The sequence below is a fragment of the Morus notabilis genome, unplaced genomic scaffold (genome assembly GCF_000414095.1).
Source record: "Morus notabilis unplaced genomic scaffold, ASM41409v2 Scaffold818, whole genome shotgun sequence".
Lineage (NCBI taxonomy): Eukaryota > Viridiplantae > Streptophyta > Magnoliopsida > Rosales > Moraceae > Morus > Morus notabilis.
The window spans coordinates 306,404-320,861 of record NW_010358179.1 but is presented as its reverse complement, the minus strand read 5'-3'; the positions used below and the strand labels follow the sequence as shown (position 1 = coordinate 320,861).

Here is a 14,458-nt window from a genome sequence, read left to right as displayed (position 1 = left end):
AATTTGCCAATCAGTTTCATCTATAAATCTTGTTCCTAATTTTGCACTAACATAATTTGTTATAGCATCTTTATAGGGGATGCATTGTTCAAGCATTATGTAAGTGGAGTTCCATCTTATGGGCATATCTAAGGCTAATGCTCTAGGATTTTGATTACATGCTTGTAGAAATCTAAACCAATCTTGTATTCTTTGATTAGTACCTTGAATCCAAGCAATGTTATCTCTAATTCTTTTAATATGACCTGACATTGATTTTAAACCGGACTTTACTATTAAATTAATTATATGACATGCACAACGTTGGTGGAAAATATCATTATTACTAAATAAACTTAAATCATTTTCAAAAAGTTCTATTGTTTTAGTATTCGCAGTTGCATTATCTAATGTTATGGCCATTATTCTATCTCTTAAACTATATTCATCAATAACAGATAAAATTGTGTTATATATTAAATTGGCAGTATGTGATCCTATAACACATTTGAAACCTAAGATTCTCTCATCCAAATCAAAACCTTTATAATAATGTCCGGTTATAGCTAAATAATCCTTGTTGGCAACGGCAGACTAAATATCCACTGTTAACGCAACGCAACCACTAGTAGAGTATAGAAGGTTGATTAATGCTTTCTTTTCTTATTTATATAATTTTAATGCATCTTTTCTAAGAGTAGTTCTAGAAAAAAATTGTACATTAGGATTATGTATAATTTTAATATAATGTTGCCAATTTCTTTGTTTAGGAAAACTTAGTGGTTGATCTAATGTGGCTATTAATCGTGTCATTTCCATACGATCAACTTGCGGATCGTATTTCCACGTGCTTAGACCGCCGGTTTGGCGGTCAAACGATAATTGTGTTTGGCGGAGTTGATCTCCGCCTCCTTGCTTTAGAAGACACTTTTCAAAGTGCCTTCTTAAACGTGTAGTGCCGTGAATAGTGTTACCTTGTAATTTCTCACCACAATATTTACATTGAGCTACGTATTTAATGTTACCGTTATTGTCGACGTTCTTGAATGTGTTGAAGTGCTCCCAAACTGCTGAGGTGCGCTTGCATTTCTTCTTAGAACTTGCAACACTTGCACCAGCACTACCGCTTGCCTCTCCTCCACGGCCACTTGTGCCACCACCATTGCGTCCTCGACCTCTAGTACGTCCACCAGGGGTCGGATTTGCAGTTTGATCAGCATCTCTTTCCATAGTTTGCGATTCCTGCGATTGAAAAACATTAGGAAATTGCCCTTCTTCGATGTTGAATTGGGCATCAATAGGAATATCACCACCACCACCATAATCAGAAGAAGCCATTATGAAAAATAAGAGAGATTGAGAGCGCTTTGAGAGAGTTTAAGAGAAATCGAGATTCGAGAGAGATTTAAGCGAGATTAAGAGAGATTAAGAGAAATTGAGAGAGAATGAGAGTTTTTGGGTGAGAAAAATGGTTGGGGGGAGGGGGGTATTTATAGGAAAATTTTTGGGTTGAAAAAAAAAAAAATTTTCCCAAAAATTCGGGTCCAACGGCTACAAATTTTTCGGGCAGGTCAGGCAAAATTCGGGCAGTTCGGGCAACGGATAAAAATCCGACCGTTTGGTTCAAAAATTCGGGGAAAATTCGGGTTCGGGTTCGGGCAAAAGACCTTTTTTTCAAAATTCGGGCATTTTTCGGGCTAACGGTAAAAAAAATCGGGCATTTTTCGGGCACGGGTCGAAATTCGGGCAACGGTCACAAAAAATTCGGGTAATTCGGGCAAAATTCAGGCAGTTCGGGCAACTTTGGGTATTTGCCGGAAAATTCAAAAAAAATCCAGCGAACGGCGGGAGAAGGCTTCTCCACGGCGGCGGGCTGTCGGGAGGCTTACCATTTTCGGGCTACCCGAACCCGTGCCCGAATAAAATCATTTTCGAGCGGCGAGACGGGTCTGCCCGCCGTGCCCGAAAATTTTCGGGCATCGGGCATGCCCGCCGCCCGAAAGTCCAACACTACCTGAGGTCATGGACATATTGAGGGAGGTTGTTCTAAGTTAGTTTCTAACCAAACCAATCCCTCTACAACAACCTCAAGAGGAAATATTCTCACCCTATTTATGATTGAAGAATACAGTTACGGATTTGTTTAAAATCCGCTAAAAGAATTAAGATTGCATTAGGTAAAGATGATAAATGTAAAAGTTACCTTTACGGTGAAAGTATCGATTGACAGAAAATAAATCATCCCACAATATAGTAGTCAATTAAGGTATGACAATACACTTGTCAAAAACTTATCCATTGGAAAATCATGAATTAGATATGCTAGGTTGAACGATACTAGGGTGACCACGAATAGATATATGTGATCTGAATTAAGTGATTAGAAGAAGAATAGAATAGTATGAAATTCTCGAATAGAAAGGCTAAACTTTTCTTATGACATAGTTTTTACCTAGACATCAATATGGATAGAACCCAACTTGTGGTGATTTAGTATTCTCGTGAATAGTAATTCTCAAATAAAGTAATAAAGGTGCTAATTTACGTATCTACTCAATGAGATTAACTTGGATAGGTGAAATCTTTTGATAAACAAGATTATAACTTAAGAAAGATAAGAAACCTCATAATCGAAGTGTGAACTTTTATTAGATATTATGAAGGAAATAGAAATAGTATGATTTCCATGACAATCAATATGCGTTGTAAGAAGGAAATTACAAGAAGAATGTATCAAACCAATTAAGGATAGTATTTATCTATTAAGAAAAATTTAGTTGTGACGCCAATCTAAAGCAGATTTATTAGGACTTATAATTGAAACTTTGAGGACTGAAATCACGAAATTATAAATCAAGCTCTTAATGGAGGATATGAAATGTAATCCTTTTAAGGAGCCAAAAAAAAGGAGAAGATCTCTTACATAAGTAAATGAACAGTAAAGACTAACAACTTAGTCAGTAGGATAAGTAAGTTAAAGGTAAGATATTGGAGTATCAAACGTAGCAATAGTTTAAGAATTTTCTTTTATATATACCATGCCCGATAATAAATAGGGGAACGCTATTATCAATCTAAGAATATAAAGAAAATGAAAGATTTTTTTTAGTGTAATCATTCTTACACTGGGAGGATGACCTTATTGAGTTTAGAGGTCGAGGATTAGGTTAAGAATGATGGGTGTATAATCATTAAGACTATAAACTATGCTCTGAGAGGTACAAGGATTGAAAGACGAATGATACTAGCTAAGAATAAAGATATCAACAGAAGGTAATACTTTGAAATATACCTATTTTAAGGAGAAATTATTGAAATTTATCCAAAATCATAAGTTTAAGATAATTATTTTTTGAGGAAAGTAAACACAAGATGAAATGAGCTTAAGAGCTTGATTATATAAAGAGTAAATTAGAAGGAAGAATGCTAAAGTACGAAGATGGTACCTCCTTGAATGAGTTCATACTTTTGAGAGTAGTTTGAACTCGACACCAAATAAGAATAAAAAGGGTAAACCCTTTATAAAGACTCATAAAGCCTAAGACATAACAATTGAGTGAGTGTCACATCATTAAAGGATACATTAGTAACCCTAAAGGAAAAGATGATGTAGCTAGTTGTGTAAGCAATAAATATCCTTCAAAGAATTGAAGGAGAGTTATGAATATTTTGTGATAGAAACATAAACAGTTAAAGGTCTACAAAGAAGATAGGTTATGTCAGATGAGGCCGATGCATGTAAGGAATCAAATATTTGAGGAAACCAGTTATTAAGTCTGATGATTAAAAGACAAATATAGATCTATAAACCTCCAGTAGTCATTTACAGAACTCAGAAAACAACAAAATATTATCTTATAGAAGTATGTGTTACAATCAATTGTATGAAATTTGGACTCATAAGGGTCTCGTTACCCTATAAAACAAGGTCTAGACAGGGAAGATGCCCAAACATTCGTGACATGATATGTTGTTCTGTCTCGAATTCTATAATAAGTTAGAACAAGAAAGTATTACAATACAGTTGTTGCGCGTGAGAAGAGATTCAAGGTACCTCTGAGTTAGTGCGTCACGTGTCTGAGTTAGTGCGTCACGTGAACCATCTGTTAGAAGAAAGGTGAAGCTCCAACTGAAGTATAAATATATATACAAATATATATATATATATATGGAGAAGAGTAAAATTGAGGCCCCACAGTATTGATAAGAAACTGCTTAGTGATTATGACTAACAAAGTAAAAGTGAGGATAGTCCATAATCAATAGGAAAACTATTAGAACAAAAGTAGAGAACTTCTACAAGTATTGACAGTAAGATTGATCTTTTTCCACTCAAACTCCAAGAGAATGGCGGATTACCCAGAAGAAAAATAGAAGATGTTAAATTGAGGAAAGATGGATTCCCCATAGTATTAGAACAAGTATATAAACAAACTATAGTTTCTACTATTGTTAATGATAACAATTTGGATAATGGAAACCCATTAAAAAAATGTTAAGATGACAGATTCTTAAGCCATTCCATATATCAAATTACAAGGTCCCCCACGACACTGTGATTATAACTGAACTGAATGCCTCCCTCTTAGAGGACATTATTATATTTTTTTTCTTCTCCCGTGCAGAGCCTGAGTTACCTCTCTCTCAGAGCATACTATAACATGGAATGTACTAAAACACATATAATTCGTATGTAATGCTTAAGTGTATGCAATATGACCTAATATAGTATACATAACATTAAATGTACTCAAACACATATAATTCATATGCACTGCTTAAGTGTATGTAGCATGACATAACATCGCATACAATACTTAAAGCATAAACATGCATATATAACGTGTGTAACTTTTTCTTTAAAATCTATTCATACTGTAGGCGAGATTCCTACTTACCTAATTTACAGAGCTGGAATCCACTTTTCACCAAACAGTCTATTCTCTTACTTGCTTACTTCTGAAAATGAACACTCATTTAAAGTGTAAGATTAACTCTCGTTTGCTATTCTATTTTAGTAACTTATGAAGAAAATCTAACCCTTTACTTAAGGCATGCATTATTTTCCTTTACTGAAGGATAATTTACTATAATGATCAATTTATTAAATCCTTAAAATCTTATTTTTCTTAATTGTCATTACAAATTTGTATTAAATTGATAATTCATTAATTATCGTATCCTTATAATAAGTCTAATAATTTAGTTAACTAATTTTAATAATTAATTAACCTTCTTATTCATATACTAAGTCTACATGAGTTAGTTAATTAATCTTAGTAATTAATTAACTTCCTTCACCAAATTAATTAACTTCCTTAACCATATTCTAAGTCTTAGATAATTTAATTAATTAGTTTAATAATTAATTAAATTATCATCCATAATACACTTTTAATAAACTTTACTTTACCTTACTTGACGGGCTCATAAAATTAAAGGTCTAGCGTATTGTTTCTTTACGATTTTTACTTACACGCTTATTTGAAAATCGTTAAGTTTTATTGAAAAACTATATACGACGTTTAACATAAACATAAACATAATTCGCGAATCTCATAATTAATGTATTTCGTGAAAATCATACACCTTATACGACTATATTAATTAAACTGTAAGCAAGGTTTGTACTTGCCTGGATTCCAAGCTAAGCAGTTCTGATAATATCTCGCTTGTCGTGACCTCCTGCGTATTCCTCAAAACTAATTCTGAGAAAACTGCAAGCACTATGAATGATCCTTGAGGAACATCATAGCATTAAACACTCAATTCTGATCTTCACTTGTTCAGTCTGAATCACCTCGATCCACGTACAACCAGTACCAGACCATTCTTATCAGAGTTGAATTTGACCAAACGTACGTCATCGTTGCGTTCATTACGTTGAAACGAGTCAAGATATGGTCTCAGATCAGCAAACGGACGTCGGGAACATTAAAAACTTAGACTTGCCAGAGTTGGCCACCCGTGGCAGCGCGTGCGGCGGCTCTGGTGGTTGGAGGGCAATGATACTTCGGCTCCCACTAGTTTTCGACCTCCTGAGTTCAATGGTGGAATCGAATTCACCAAATTCGGCCTCTAACTGCTCAGATCGAACTCAAAAATGTCGGTAAAATCCGGCGACGTTGATCTTGATCTCCGTGTATGGAACCTTAAAATTAGTTAAGGGTGTTTCTTACCCATTTCCTTCTAAGTATTTTAACACCAAAGTCATAACGATCCAACGGTTAGATCGTCAGAGCCACCTTTTATCTCTACGGACGACGGCAGTGGCTCCGTTTTTCGGCCAAACGGCGACGGCAACGGTGGCTGCTGGTCGGGATCTACTGGGCGTCAGCTTTTGAGTTGATTAGAGGGGCGGTGACATCCACGGCGGCCTGGAGAGAGAGATAAACGACGGCAGCGGCGCAGCACCGGCTGTGTCAAAAACAGAGGTCCAAATCTCAAATTGAGTAATTGACCATGAACGATTTTGTGAGAGAATGTGAGAGGAGAGAGAGTGAACGAGAGCAAGAGAGAATGAGAGAACCACAATTACTTCAATATGTAAAGTGTCTTATTAAGGCAAGATTACGTGTCTTATTAATTTCACTATGATAAGATCAAGCACGTAATCTTGTCTTAATCAGACACTTTACATAGTGAAATTATTATGATTCTCTCACACTCTCTCTCTCTTGCTCTCGTTCACTCTCTCTCCTCTCACATTCTCTCACAAAACCGTCCATGGCTAAATACTCAATTTGAGATTCAAACCTCCGTTTTTGACACAATTGGTGTCAATGCAAAGCTCTTGACGAGCTGAGCATTTTGACAGGTCGCACGACCCTAAACTCCGCCGGAATAACTCGGAATTGCCGGCCGAAGTTTCAAAAACAACCGAAACTTTCGATCACGATATTTCCTCCGTCCGACCTCCGATCGAGGTGATTTCAGTCCCTATGGACTCAGTGCAGCAAGACAACGAAACCCCACTCATTTTCATAGCTCAATGATGGCCGGAGCACCGCCGTCCATGGTGGCCAAAATCTTCGCACCGCCGCCGTCATTTTTTTCCCTCCGGGACGCAATGGGTGTCACCACCCCTACCATTAGATTCAGAGTTAATAGGCGAGTCGATCCCGACCAGTTTCAGCCATCACCGTTGCCATTTGGCCAGAAAACAGAACTCACCGCCGCCGTCGTGATGGTGTAGGTTGGTTCTGACGATCTAACCGTTGGATCGTCGTGAGTTTGGTGTCAAAACACTCATAAGATCATGGGTAAGAAAATCCATCAACCAATTCTAAGATTTCATGACCGGAAATGTGAGATTTGAGTCGCCGAATTTTATCGACGTTGCCGGTCCTAATATGTACTGTTACATGCCGAATGGTGTGAAATTGACCACACCAATGGACTCAGAATGGTCAATTTAGGGGGGGTAGGACCCAAGTCCATCGCGGAAAAACTCTCTGGGAGCCTCTGCCGCCGTGCACTACCGCCGCTGCCACAATCGTATCCCGACGAGGTGTCATTTCTCAGGCTATCAACATCCGTTTGATGATCCGAGACCATATCCCAACTCGTTTCGACGTGCTGAACGAAATGGTGACGTCCGTTCAACCAAATTCAATTCTGATAAGAATTGTCTGGTACTGGTTGCACGCGGATCGAGGTGATTCGGACTAAACAAGTGGAGATAAGAATTGAGTGTTTAATGCTTCGATGTTCCTCAAGGAATACGTAGGAGGACACGACAAGCGATATACTATCAGAACCGCTTAGCTCGAAATCCAAGCAAGTACAAACATTGCTTACAGTTTAATTAAGATAGTTGTATAAGGCGTATGATTTTCACGAAATACGTTAATTATGAGATTCGCGAATTATGTTTATGTTATGTTAAACGTCATATATAGTTTTCCAATAAAACTTAACGGTTTTCAAATAACCATGCGAAAATCGTAAAAGCCGATACGCTAGACTCTTAATTTTACGACGTCAAACACGGACCTCAACACTATTATAAGTCCGTCAAATGCGGTAAAGTAAAGTTTATTAAAAGTGTAATTAATTATTAAACTAATTAATTAAATTATCTAAGACTTAGAATATGGTAAAGGAAGTTAATTAAGTATTAAAATTAATTAACTAAATTATATAGACTTAATATATGAATAAGAGGGTTAATTAATTATTAAAATTAGTTAACTAGATTATTAGACTTATTATATGGATGAGATAATTAATGAATTATCAATTTAGCACAAATTTATAATGGCAATTAAGGAAGACAGAATTATGAGGATTTAATTAATTCTTATAATAGAAATTACAAATTTTTACGATTCTTAATTAAAAGGATAACTACGTTCTAAGGAATGATTTAATTCCTTAATGACTATGCTAAATAAAAATAGCGTACTAAAAGTTAATCTCACCCTATAAATGGGCGTTCCTTTACAGAACTTAACAATAAAGGATAGAAGATCTAAGTGAGTAAAAATTCTGCTTTAACTGGAAATCAGGTAAGTATGAATCTCGCTTACAGTATGAATAGATTTTAAAAAAAAAGTTACACATGTTATATATGCATGTTTATGCTTTAAATATTGTATGCAATGCTATGTCATGCTGCATACACTTAAGCAGTGCACATGAATTATATGTGTTTGAGTACATTTAATGTTATGTATGCTATGCTATGTTATACTGCATACACTTAAGCATTTCACACGAATTACATGTGTTTGAGTACATTCCATGTTATAGTATGCTATGCTATGTCATATTGCATACACCTTAATAAGTCAAGAAGAACTTATAAGAATAATCTCAGTTGAGTGTCGTACCAGCCTCTGAGAGGGAGGTAACTCAGGCTCCGCAAGGGAGAAGAAAAAAAATATAATAACGTCCTCTAAGAGGGAGGCATTCAATTCAGTTATAATCACGATGTCGTGCGGGACCTTACAAACCCTCACGTCCCGATCATTGCGCGCAAGTGGTACGAGCACTCGGGCCCATCAGTAAGAAAGATAAGATAAGATAATAAGACACTGATAAGACATCATAATTAAGCATAATCAGCTCATGCATATTTATTCATGTGTACTTACAGTTATTTTGCGATAGATAGTTCCTACTTGCTGAGCGAAAGCTCAATCAGATATGTTCATGTTGTAGGTAAGAAACCTATCAACAATTCTTGAAGGGCAATGGCGAACGGCGGACGAATGGTGGAGATGGGAATAAATACCGCTCACACTTAAATCTTCCGCAGCAAGTTTAAGTAAAATTATGTATATGTCTATATGATTCAAAGGTTTCAAACATGTATGTTTGAAAAGTATATGTACATATGTATGTTAAGGAAACCGAGATTGTAGCTAACAATCCTAGTCTTGAGTATTTAAGTTTTAGAACGTTGAAACAGTGCATGCAACAAATAAACGAATTTTAAACATGACGATTTAAATGATTGATTTTAAAAGGACTTTAAGATGTACTTGAATTTAAGATTTCTCACGAAATCCGTTTTAAAGTCAAATTAGATGGCCTGATTGAATTGGCTAGTTTTAGAAAGACTTTTAAAGAGTATTTGAAACAAGAGTTCAAACGTTCTAGAAGGTTTTATCTTAATTGAAATTAAGAAAAGTTTTAAGAAATTTAGTGATTCATTCCTTTAAAATTATTGTTACAAATTATGAAATTATTCCTTCTTGTATTAAAAAAAAAATGTTCCGCAAGTTTTAAGAAATCTCAGTAAGTACAAGTTAATTTCAGCTACAGTGGCGGCCTCCTAAGAGGGTCGTCACATCTTGACCTCTGGGAATAGTGTTTTCTCTGCTGACAAATTAGAAAAACAGTCAAAAGTCATGCTGGTTTGAAGAAAAAATACCTTTTCCTCATCATTCTCAAGGGTGTCCCTGATTCCGTCCACCTTTGATGCCAATCTCAGCAGCGTGCACCCACCACCTACCACAATACCTTCCTCAACAGCAGCCTGAAAGTCAGAAAATGTGAACGTTAGCTCGGTCTTTTTTTTATGTTCCACAAAACACAAGGAAAATCTTAGCGGGGATACAATGTATTTAAACATTTTGACTATGAGACGTGTAAAATTAGAATTACCTTTGTTGCATTAAGAGCATCTTCAACTCTCAATTTCTTTTCTTTGAGCTCTGTCTCAGTTTGTGCTCCAACCTTGATGTTAAAAAAACATTCCATGGAATTGAGATTTTCAAATTGACTTGTGTCAAATAACATCACGAATCACACACCTTTACAGGTGCCAAAAGTTTACCTGAATCACGACAACACCACCAGATAATTTAGCGATCCTCTCATTAAGTTTTTCCTTCTAATAGTCTTGCTCTGCAGCCTATAAAACAATACCAAAAAATCAGTCTTCAAACAACTTAAAGGAATCCAAGCACACAAATGATTTATCTCTTAGGTATGTGAATCCAAGCACACAAATGATTTATCTCTTAGGTTTATCTCTTAGGTATGTGAATGTGATAGAGAATTGTGATGCAAAGAAAAGCTGTACCTCAATAAGATTTCTGATCTGTGCAACTCTCTCGTTAACTGCTTCTTGGGTGCTTCCATCACCAACAATAGTTGTCGTATCCTTGGTAAGAACCACCTTTGAAGCCTGACCGAGAAACTCATTGCCTACTTTGTCCAAGGTGAGCCCAACCTCATCTCTGACCACAGTTCCTGCATGACAATTGAAAAGTCACATTGTGAGCAGAAAATTGGAAGAAATTATGTGAGTGCTATCAAAAGGTAAACTGTGGATACAGGACGATTTTGGTAAAGTGGATGTGAAACAACCTCCGGTGAGAATGGCAATATCATCAAGGTATTCGCTCTTGCGCTCTCCAAAACCAGGAGCTTTCAGGGCAGCAATCTTTAGCGTCCCTCTAAGCTTGTTCACAACGAGAGTTGCTAGTGCTTCTTGTTCAATGTCTTCTGCAACTATCAAGACCGGGTATCCACCCCTGATGGCATCCTCCAAAACATTGACAAGGTCCCTTGCATTTGTTATTTTCTTGTCAACGAGAAGCAATTGCGTAGACACATGCCCTGATCAGTCTGTCAGTGACAAAATATGAACCTAAAGGCTAAAGTCCAATACAATATCTTGCAGTTCTCATACTCCACTGCCATTTTCTCAGTGTCGGTGACAAAATAAGGTGAAATGTAACCACGGTCAAATTGCATTCCTTCAACGACATAAAGACTGTTGTCAGCACTTCTCCCCTCCTCAAGGGTCACGACACCCTTCCGACCCACCTTTGCTCCAGGCTTCAGCTATCATGTTTCCTACTTCATAATTGTTTCCCGCACTAACGGCGGCCACATCTGCGAGTTCACTGTCTTCAACCTGCAAGTGTTAAGTACTTGATCAATTGAAAAATCTTTACCAACAAATATCAATACACCCACAAACACCAATGTGACCAATCACGACTAATATCTCAAACACCATTCATTTACAGCTCACCTACCTCCTTTGAAATCAACTTCAGTTTAGACACCAAAGCTTTGGTGGGCTTCTCAATACCTCGTGTGATGAGAACAGGGTTCGCTCCAGCAGCTACATGCTGAATGAATGAAACCGCTCAATAGTGGATAAGACCTATTGCTTAGCTTTTATGGAGGTAGTTCAGCTTTCAAAACAAAATACCAACCTTGACTCCTTCAGCAATAAGACCCTATGCAAGCACAACAGACATAGTTGTGCCGTTGCCAGCCAAGTCATTGGTCTTAGCAGCTGCTTGTCTCACTAATTTAGCTCCAATGTTCTCCGCTGGGTCCTCCAGTTCAACCTGGGACAAACAGACAATATTCAGTTAGCAATATTGCACACAACGATACTTGAAACTGGTTAAAAGAGATAAATTCAGGGAACTCAAAAGTTTATATAGCATCGCACAAGTCATATTTAAGTTGAACACGTCATAAGATTTGTCACCAAAACCAAAGGTTCCACTTGGGTTGTAAATTTGTAGCTTGGTCGAAGTAGGTAAAATCTACTCATAATAGTTCCCATAAAATGTTTGATACCGGAAGAAACGCGCAAGGATATAACTGACATAAATAAATTAGACTGAATTACAACTTCAACATAGAAAACTGGGGATATTAAAGAGGTAGATTACCTCTTTTGCCACAGTCACACCATCGTTAACAATTTTGGGGGACCCATACTTGCTCTCAAGGACAACATTCCTGCCTTTAGGACCAAGGGTCACTCCAACAAGATCTGCGAGCTTGTTGACACCCGTCTAAAAAAGATTCAACAAAAACACAAGTATAAGAGAAATCCAAAACAACAAAGCCAGGTAAAGAAACAGCAGTAAAAGAAAGTGTCTTTTAAACGAATAAAATTAAAACCCACTTGTAGTTTCTTAATGGCAGAACCATCCTTGTTGAAATGCAGCTCCTTAGCCATGGCAGAAATCCTTGGAGAAGGCGTTCTTCTAACAACATTTTGCCTTCTGATTCTGACAAAAGAGCACGAGGAAATGGCGGAAGACGATGACAGCTTTTGGAACTTCATATCCGCAACACAACCACATAGAGCAGCCAACGAGCCAGCGGACGACATGGCAGCAAATATAGATGCTATCTAATCTCTCTGTAGTTATCTGCCAACATACACAAATCATCATTTTATACCAAACAATCTGATAAACCAAAATCCAAAAACGACCCAAAATCAAAAAAAGTATAAGCCATTTCCATTGAATAGCTAAACCCACCAAAACAAATATGAACCTAGCTTCACTTATTTGCTTCTGTACAATAATCGATTTGTGAACAACCCTTCACTTATTTCCTTCTGTACGATAATCGCTTTGTATTTCACAAATCTAAGCTATTGTATTCAGCAATAAGGAAGACAAAGACAAACATTAATCTAGCTATAAGCACGAGTGACTTCCCTGACTTACTACAGAAATCATAAGAAAATATGTACTTCACCAGTCTAAACCACAATCCAGCAACGACAGAAAACTAAACATGAGCATCGAAACCAAAACAAAAAAGAAAATATAAAATGAAAGTTCTTCCCCGGTCCAAATTATCGATTATAAGACAAATACTGCCAATTTTAGCAGAAAATCCAATCACGAAAAGAGCAAAAACGCTCAAAATAGCAAAAAATAGAAGAGAGAGAGAGTCTCGCATTTCTCAAACATTCGTAGAAATTTCGAGCTGTAATATAAAATGGCCTATGCTTCTCGAACTTTCTTTTTTCCTTTTTCGAAAATACTTCTCGAACTTTCGAACGTTGACGATATGTAAGGGATAGTTTATAATAGGATCATTTAGTTAGTGTAGTTCATGTATTTAAAATTATTTTTATTTTATGTATATATTTTATAAAAAAAATTACTGTAAAGAATCATAGGTAAAATTAAAAATAAATATAAGAAGTAAACATTCTCTTATTAATGTATATAAGACAATCAGATTTACTGATGTAACATTCATTAAAATATAAAAATAATTAAATATTAAAAAATAAAAAAATAATAAATAACTTCAATTTAAAAATCCTAAAAGCATTTCTTAAAATTGTAATTTCTAAAGAATTTTTTTGAAAAAAAAAAACCATCTATTCTCCTCTGCTCCTAACAATTTCAACCTCTGACGAAAATTCTAATCTTTGCTCCAAATTTCCCTCCGAAGGAATCACCAAGCGCATATGCCAATAAGCAATTTCCTGTTTAGATTTCAAATTGAATACGAAAAACATAAATGCACAATACCAACTCAATTACATTTCAAATGGTAAGTCACACGATTACATCCATAACCCAAGGGAGACATTTTCATATAAAAGGTAAACTTGGATAAAAGGGATTTTTATGCAGAGCATCTGAAGCAATCTATGAAGGATCTCAGGATAGAAATACCACTTCAATCTTCAGCTGAGTTCACGTGGAGGGCGGCGAGCCGGTGAGGCCGCTTGGCTGGGCTCGCAAAGGGGGCAACAGGATCGTGAGGCTGCGTCTGCTCTCTCTAGCCATTGCATTTGTGGATCGCGACGAGGCTCGTGCAAAACGGCACAACGATCGGCGAGGGTCACCGCAAGCCCAGCTACAAACCGGATTAGCTGTTGCGAGACTCCGCCGCACAAGCATTAGATCCACCATTGGGGGCGGCTAGAGAAGGAGTTTGGTTTTTTTTTTCCCCTTTTTTTCTGGGGAAATCGTTTAGGCCATGACAGGGAGGTTTTTGTTTTTTGTTTTTTTTTTTTAATGTTTTCTTTATTCAGTTTTTAGTATTTAATTATTTTTATATATTAAATTAGAATTTAGTGGCTTTAATTTGTTTTTAATGAATGTCACGTCAGCAGATTCGTTAATTTTATACAAGGATTTAGATGGAATGAGCAGTTTGAAACGTTTGCTATAAATTGAGGGCTATTTTGAACTATTTTAAAAAAATGAAGAGACATTTTAAAATAAGATACATA

At 36.4% G+C, this 14,458-nt stretch overlaps 1 pseudogene; it reads right to left on the bottom strand.

Annotated features, from left to right (window-relative positions):
• LOC21395803 overlaps positions 1-14,135 on the bottom strand; it is a 20,411-nt pseudogene extending 6,276 nt beyond the window's left edge.
• Positions 14,136-14,458: the final 323 nt, after the last annotated feature.